Here is an 8,812-nt window from a genome sequence, read left to right as displayed (position 1 = left end):
TCTTCATTTTTTATATTTTAATATCTCAATTTTCTTCTCTGCCTCTCTCTATGTGGTTCTTGTTTTTTAGCATCTGTATTATGCTGCAAACATAACTTTGTACAGTTGAGTAGTTTATGCTTACCTGTGTGTGTTAGTGCATGACATACTTTACCAACTTAACTGGTGACAGTATACATAATACGTATGTATATTTCAGCTGCTGATTGGATGTTTGAAAGTCATATAAGCTTTAAATCTTAAAAAAAAAACAGCTGATTAAATAAAACCTTTTTTCAGCTTTTTCCAGTTGCTATTACAACATCCAGAAGATTCACCTCCAATACATACTAATAGATGAATAGATACCAATAGATGTCTAAATTCCCTTTTCCTGCTCCTGTTGTGCACACAATATGAAATAAATCTATTTCTTATAAAGCCCATCTGTCACATCTCCTGTTTTTAATAATGTGTCTTTTTAAATTTGTGTGGACTGACCCTTTAAGTGTCAGAAAAGGAGAGGCAAAATGGTCAAATATTACTGCAGAGCAAACACACGTCAGGGAAAATGGTAACTGAAAGTTAGAGCAGCCGTCACATAGGCCACCATGAACCTACAGCTCCAGACTTTGAGTCCAACACTGTTTATCCGGCAGACAGAGCTGTGCCACGAGGAGACAGCAGATGAGACATGAAAGGAACAGGCTGAGATGCACTGATCGAGGACGAGCTGCAGTGCTGGAAAACAAGAATACGCTATGTCTTGTTTGATGCTGTGGATTTGTTGCCTCATCCACCACTACTTTGTTTGGGGAGTTGGGGATTTGTGGTCAGGGATTACAGCGGGCCACAAAGGCAGCTTCTGAAGCAGCCGATAACGGCAGACAGTTGCTCCGGCTGAGAAGAGAGGCCAACAGTTGGGGCCCCAAACATGCAAATCTGTCCAGTGACGAGGACATAAATTCAGCCACAGGATGGGACGGCCATGGGAGGACAAATGAATACTGGAGCACTGCTTTCAGTTCTTGAAATAACCATTTGTAGGTTACAAAAATAAATAATTTGCCTTTCATCTGGTGGTTGAATCTCATTTGAAGTGTTTGAGATTCACTCCACATTCAACAGAATCACCAGCAACACAAATCAAATGTAATTGTTGGTCCATTTTTAGTCAATTAAATTCACATAATTGTTTCCTTCACCTTGAGTGTCCTCCCCCTGGGCACGATGAAGTCTGCAGGTGCAGATTAAAGCAGACTTTTCTCCAACTTCTGTGCTATTTAAATGTTAAGTAACATCTTTTTTTTCTTGACTGATGGCCAGCATAGATGGAGGCAATTTTTAAAAAAAGATTACAGTAATGAACCATGCATGAAAAGGATCAAAAGGAAACAAAAGAGAAAAAAAAAATTTCTTCAGGAGAGGATTTTACCCCGAAAAAGAATTTGTTTACAGATTCTTGAGTGGTGTAATGGATTTTTAAGTGTTTCACACAGAACATAATGTCCCTTAGCCAGTGGCGACATGAAGGTGGTGCTGTGCCCTTCTGTTTGGGTAAGATAACTCTGCAAGCTAATTCAGAGGCAAAGGCAACTGTGTCTTCTTTTACTTTTGGGCAGATGTAGTTCATCTGGAGCCGGGCCAAAGACGGCACACAGAGGACTGCATGCGCCGAATGCGACTGCAAACACATTTCTGATAAACTAAACAAAAGTCCGACACTCGGTTGAACCGAGGCAGAACAAGTACTTTGAAACAGGAACACAGACACAATTGGGGCACACCGCTGGGATTACTGCAGGTTTGGTATGGGCGGATGTCGAGCTGAGGGCAAATCATATGTAGTGGTGTAAAGACACTAAATGTATATGCTCAACACACTTAGCTTAACTTAAGTACTTCAATTTAAGCTTTACACATCAAGAGAGGAGACTGGAGCCGGCCTGAGACTGGAGGCTGCACCGGAAGCGACCCCAAACTGGAGGTCTGCAGCCAGACCCCTCTCTTACACATGGACGGCTCATAACAGATGATGCATTGGAGAGATGAAACTACTCAACACTATGTACAATTAGCTGAAACAATCAGGTGTTTAATGGATTAACTGGATTTTACCAAAAATGAATCAACAACTACCGTGATGAATGATTGTTTTGGTCATTTTTCATTTTTCATTCAGAAACATTTCATGGCTCCAGCTTCTCAAATGTGAGGGTTCGCTGCTTTTACTTGACTGAAATCACAGAAAACTGAATCATTTGTCAGTTTCAGACAAGACAACAACTTTGAACATGACATCTTGATCTGTGGGGATGTGTGTTGCATATTTCTCCCTATTTTCTGACATTTCACAACATTAAACAATGTTTTATATTGTGTTATTATTTTGTTGAGATATTTGATGCGGTTTGGACACTTGTTGGCAATCATTAGATGCACAGGGCTGTATAAGGGGCAGAGGTGACAGGAAATGGGCAACACAGGTAGGGGGACCTAAAAGAGAAGGAAAGGTCATTATGTCACTGAATCTCGCTTTGGTGCCAGACTGTGGTGAGAGCTGTATTGTAGTCTATGGGAGATGCATGGCGAAACAAACCTAACGTATCTACATCGTATGACTTTTGATGAAGAAAAAAAAACCTCCAGAAAATGAAAGAACACACCTCAGAGAGCAGGTTTACCACTGTTTTTTTTTATTCCAAATGATTGACAAGGCTCATAATATCTTTACCAAACGGGGCCGGTCCAACTAGATATCATTGAGACTTCAATTACACTGTGAAAAGAAACCTTTCCTAAATGAAATCCATGGATGAACAACCTGCCGATAAAAAAACACGTACACAATTAATTGATAATTGAAAATAATCACCGCCAATAATTAAAATAATCATTAGTTAAGAGCTATATACAAAACAGTTAGCTCCACCTCAACCACAGTTAAATATTGCTTGCACATGAATGCATTAGAAAGAATAATCTTAACATATTATGCAAAGTATAGCACTCGCAGGGCCCTTTTTTTTACATACATACAGATGGCTGACAAAGGAAAAATCAACATAGTGCCACCAGAACAGCGTCATTGTACTACCTGAGGGATGTATTGCTGTCTTACACGTAGGTTCAGTTTCTTCTACAGGTATTCAGATTGAGATTTGGTGGCTGCGAAGGCCAATACATATGAATCATGTTCTTACTCATCAAACCATTCAGTGAGTCCTTGTGTCGTATGAATGGGGCATTGCCATCCAGATCACCAGCACAGAAATCCTTCATCGCAAGATAAACGTACAGAATCTGCATTAGTTGTATTCTCAACTCATTTTTTCAGGTTTTTCCTTTAATTTTACACCAGTCTTTACTTCATTCACATACACAAAATATTTCTACATTGGGGTTTCGTTACTTCCTGCACTGCCGTCTTCGTGTACCAGGTCATGTTCCACGTTCTAATTGCAATTAAATGGAGATAGTTAGTCGACTCTGGGAGGTTTAGATAATTACTTGAATACCAGATGCTGACCCTTTAAATTTTTCCTCCATACAGCATAGTTTGTTCAGTTTTTTAGTTGTTATTTCAGTGATTTTGACATTCCTCATAAGCCCTGAAAAAACATCTGAGCGCTAGAGCTCGGAAACTAATAGGTTGTCAACACTTTTTAAAAGCATATTTTGATAGCTGAGTGGCCCAGCAGTTTCAGCAGAGTTTTGTTGAGGCCAATAACGAGATGTGAGTGGCTGCAGATGTGTTGATTGGTACCGTTGATAACTACAGATCTGTTCAGTGCTGAGAGTCATACTGAACATGTTGTTTTTCTGGTTGCTGCATTTATATATTAAGTCGCGGACAATAATTGTTCGTTCCCCGATTATGTCTTGCTTTACTTCTCAGTCCTCTTTTTTTATGTTTCCAGTAACATGTCCTTACCCTGTTCTGCATTGACACCTGAAGGGTATCTAAGGTATCGCCAAATCGCCAACGTTACTTATCAATGTAGATGAAATGTCGTGAGTTCAGTACAAACTCGATCCCTTTACTCGCCAAGAGCTGTCTCCAGAAAGCAACGTCAATGTTATCTCCTGTTTTTATTCAATTTTTATTCCATTATTTCTCCGTCTCCAAACGTGGTTTCTTGCCTGGAAATACGCCCTCTTGAGGCACAAAGCGGTATTACGAGACAGGACCGGTCGAGGCTAGCTGGTCAGCATGCTAACTTCAGTAGATATCTCTTCAACACGACACACAGACTTTAAAAATGCTACTTTATTTAAATTCTGTTGATGATTTTTGTGATTTTTCTAATGTTTTGAACTAAAATTCTTACATATAGCTCCTTTAATTTAAAGACTGGTGTTGGACTATATGTTTTTTTCTCTCTTCATCGATAAAGCCCATGAAAACAGCAAAGTAGGAAGTCAGTGTCATTCATTCCGCAGTAAATGATGCATTTATTGGGGACTATTGTTGCTATTGTGTTAATTCAGGCGTGAATTAACACAACTCTGGTGCAGACAGAGGACAAGTATGTGGGATTGACTCATAACTAACTGAAGTTCCCCTGTTCATTGTATTGAAGCAGCAACAGTGCTGCTCATGGATGTGTTTTCAATAGTTTTTAGACAATAGTGGAGCTCGTCATGCTTTGGATGCACAGACAATGCTTGTTACCAAGATCGGTTTGTTGTTGCTTTTGTTTATTTCAGTGGCTTTGTTCACAATAAGAAAAATATAGAACAACACCAGACTTATCCTTTAAAAAGAAGGAACATTTACCTGTCCACCACACTCACCAGCCTCTGACCTCCCACTCAGAAACATGCCTCTGTTAAATGTCAGCGTAAGAAACTAAATTCAACGCTAGGTTTCCGAATCTCCCATGTGGAAAATCAAATGGCGTAATCTTGTCAGCCCTGGGGAACATCAGCACGGCGAAGCATGAGGCTGCTGATGCCTGGAACATGCTCAGATAGATACACAAATGCGAAGACTCTCCAAACTGGAGCATAAATCCGTCACAGGGGGATGAGGATATCATGTCAGCAAGCAGCTACAGGTGGATCCTCAACAACAATCTGAACACTGAAGGACGACCTCACTGGACTTGATCAGACCTGATTTTATTCCTGGTTCAGAGGAGAACTGAAGTGTTCACCCTTGCAGAAGTATATAGGAGCTGATTATGATAATTATGTCTTTCCGGGCAATTTAATTTACATTTTCACCTCATATAATTTTGTATGTGGCAGCTGTGTATGGCAAGCAGACAAGACACTCCAAGGGAAAGAGTGTCTGTCTTGGGATTTTTTTTGTCACCCTTAACAGGTTGCATACCTGTTCAAGGTGTCTTGACAAGTTGTTATTGGAGATGGGATAATGTTTAAGGAGAAGACCTTGTGTGTGTTTGTGTGTGTGTGTGTGGGGGGGGGATTGATGGTGATGGGGAAGAGGTATGTGTGTGTGTGTGTGTGTGTGTGTGTGTGAGGGGTTGCAGCATCAGCATCAGCGCCCATGACGTCACCAGAGTTTAAAGTGGGCCGCGCTTCACCCAGTGAAGTAGAGGAGAGAGGAGAGAGGGAGGAAGCAGCGGCGGGCTCCTCTCACTACACCTGACTCCTGCGCGTCGCTCTGTGTTGAAGCGTGAACTCCACAAAACTACCTGCTCCAAACACCTGACTGTTTTCCCTTTTTTCTTCTTTCTTTTTCTTTTTTTTTTTTTAGTTTTCTCACGCTGATATCAAAGATGGAAGACCGCGGTGGACCCGCTGAATTGTGCTTTTGCTGAGGGGCGCTAACTTTACGTCTCAAGTCCTTCCTGGCGGGTGAGTTCAGAGGCATTTTCGCGTCAAGAGACAGAAGGGGGCTTGATTTAATCGCCGCTAACGATGCGGCGCGTGTGAACAACCATCGACTGTGATTGTGGTGATTAAACAGCTTTGCAGATGTTTGTCAGAGGAGATAAACATATTTTTGTTCGCCTGTGTGTGTGTGTGTGTGTGTGTGTGTGTGTGTTTGTGTTGTAACTTGGGGGCGCAGTCTTCTGGCGTTTGGAAAGCTGCTGCTGTTGGCTGCTTGATGTGACAAATTGTGCTTTCTATTTAATTAGGCTATTGGCGAGTCTATCCCGTGGAAATGTGCGTGCTGTGCCAAAGAAAAGGGCTGTATCATCCCGCAGACTGCAGACATGTATTGTTTTGTTTTTTTTGTTTTTTCTTTTATTCCTCATGCCTCGCAGCTGCCAGGAAAACTGTTAGTTTGAAGGCACAGGGATGTAAAAAGGCTTTTGTAATGCAGCGAATGCTAATAAGTGTGTGAGAGGACGCGTGAGCAGCCGGTTTGAAGTTTCCATTGGTGACTGAGCTGATCATCTTTTTATTTTCTTGGTGGATTCATTGATTTAAGTGACGCGCCAGAGCAAAGTCCCCCTCAGCTCGAGATTTAATTTCTCAACGAGGATTTAAGATGATTTAGCGTCCTTCAAAGTCAAGGCTGAGGAGTGAATCCAACAGCTGTGATGAGCATTTGTGATTCAGTCCAGGTTGAGCATCAACACGCAGTGTGTCGTGTCCCCTTTTGAGCCACTAGATGGCAACAGAGTGCAAGCTAAAGCAGCTGATTAAACTTGCATTAGTCTATTAGTCAATGAGCAGATCTGCACCATGGTTTAATAATGAAATCATTACTGCTGCTGATTTCCTTTGTGGAGAAATAAACAGACCGAGAAGGCTTTTGTTAAATCAATGATTCCTATCAAGTCAATGGCAGGTGCGTGTACATGCACACGCACGCACACACACACAAAGAGACACACACTGGAGCAGATCCTGTTGTTTTGCCCTGCTGGAGCTGCATACATTGTATCCCACGCTCTGCATGGGTTCCCCGCATTAGAGCAATTTGTCATAAAGTCATTTATCATAAATGTACCTTGACACTACAGCAGTGCAGGTTCTGCTCTGACCCTGAATCTGACACAATTGCAAAAATTTCGATTTGCTTCTTCATTATTCTCCCTGATGGCCTTAATTGTTTTTTTGTTTTTTTTTGGAGGGGGGAACTGATGTCATGGCTGCACATTCACAGTCTTTAATCACTTCACAACCGTAACATCCTTCATTCTTTCCCCCCTCATAACTGCACAAACACAGCGTGCACAAATAAATAATTCACGTCATGCAAACTCATTTTTAACTTACACTTCCTGTTTGCCTTTGCATTAAGAAGTTAGATGATCAGTTTTCGCAGTCAAAACTCATTTTAAATCCACTCGGCGGCAAACAAAGCCAGTTGTGATTACGGGCCATCATGGCAGCAATAGCAGAAAATGTGGGCATTTCGTTTCTGTCGTTTGTGACTCCCATGTTGCTGTAATTCAGGCTGTCAAACAAACAGACTGAATCCACACATTCGTCTTCTTTATTTTGTCACTGTCCTGTGAAAACTACTGTATGTGTCTGAAATGTCAACCCTCACTGAGCATAAATTACCGCCTTTTTTCTGCTGTGTGACAATTAATTCTTCATGTTTTTAAATTATTTATATAACCTAAGAAGAAGGATACAATTTTCTTAGACCTTTAGTTTATCTGACAAATTCAAAATCAGCATAATTGATGGTCTTTTCACTAAACATGGTCGTCTTTGAGTGGCATTTATCAGGTTAACGTGTTTAGGAAGTAATTTCCTGTTATTATGCAAATTTTATAGATAGCTATATAATTTTATTAAACATGTATCTGCATGTGCAGAACATCTGTGTGTTCAAATGTTTTTTATTGGACACACATGCAGCAGTGTCAGTCTGTGGATATCATGCACTCACTGTCACTAACACATCCATTGAGCTTCAGAGTTAATTTTTCCGCTCTAATCAAGTGGCCATTCATCAAAACTTGTGATCTGTATGTTGTTGTTGTAGCTATACCATCTGGTGGTCCTCCAGCGCTGGTGTTGTCTCAATCTGTGATTTCATACAACTTTTCTTTTCCAGCGACGAGAGGTCATGCTGCCAGAAAAACAAATTGATACTCAGTTCAGCTTCAGCGGCTTCAGCTCTCAGAAGAGCCAAGGACGACATTTGCCACAGAGACGCCATGAATTCTGACGTTATTTAATGAGAAGTGAGCAGACACATTTTCGTCTCATTTTCTGAGCTCTCCCAAAGCGGCGGCCCCCCTCAAGGGCACATAAGTGGCTTGTGAATTTGGTAGTTTTCCTTTTTTTGTGCACTTTACAGCCTAGTAAACCCTTTCAACTGGAATTCCCGATGTTTGGCTCAATCAATACGTTTAATTAGTGCTGATTAATGAAAGAGTGTGGCTGTGGAAGGCTGACAGCTCTCTCCCTTTGCAAGGACACGTTCTATTGGCAAACAGGGACAAATTGCTTTTCACTGCAGGAATTTGATTTTACATATAAATTGTAATTCACAATGCAGATTAGACATAATGAACAAATATATTAGATTAGTCTGTAAGTAAAATTCACATTCTTGTTTGATTTAGAGGACGCTAATTCATTCTTTAATTATTCAATAAATGCAATTAACACTTGATCAGCAGCTGGTTTGGACACATTGCAAACTCAATAATCTCTTAATCACAAGTGAATTAAAAGGTTTGGAAACATTCACCAGGACATATGCTTTGAAATGGTTTCCCCCTCAGGCCAGATGTGATGTTGGCAGTGCAAACAGCGTCATATCAGGATGTGCAGTACATACGGTTCAGCACTGTAGCATAATGAGTGTGTTGGATGTAGTTCACAGGGGTCAGCTCAGCGTTCTAGACTTGACAACAACATGTGACCGCCTCAGTGTACGGTAATATTT

General features: G+C 40.9%; 1 protein-coding gene across 5 annotated transcripts in view; it reads left to right on the top strand.

Annotated features, from left to right (window-relative positions):
* Positions 1 to 5,564: 5,564 nt before the first annotated feature.
* Positions 5,565 to 8,812, top strand: part of megf11 (multiple EGF-like-domains 11) — a 75,654-nt gene continuing 72,406 nt past the window's right edge. For all 5 annotated transcript variants that reach the window (XM_084364890.1, XM_084364889.1, XM_084364888.1 and 2 more), the window contains exon 1: positions 5,565 to 5,805. The gene's annotated coding sequence lies outside the window, so the exon portion shown is untranslated. The remainder of the gene's footprint in view (positions 5,806 to 8,812) is intronic.

The sequence above is a fragment of the Pagrus pagrus genome (genome assembly GCF_965226575.1).
Source record: "Pagrus pagrus genome assembly, chromosome: 10".
Taxonomy (NCBI): domain Eukaryota; kingdom Metazoa; phylum Chordata; class Actinopteri; order Spariformes; family Sparidae; genus Pagrus; species Pagrus pagrus.
This window is presented reverse-complemented; position numbering and strand designations above follow the sequence as displayed.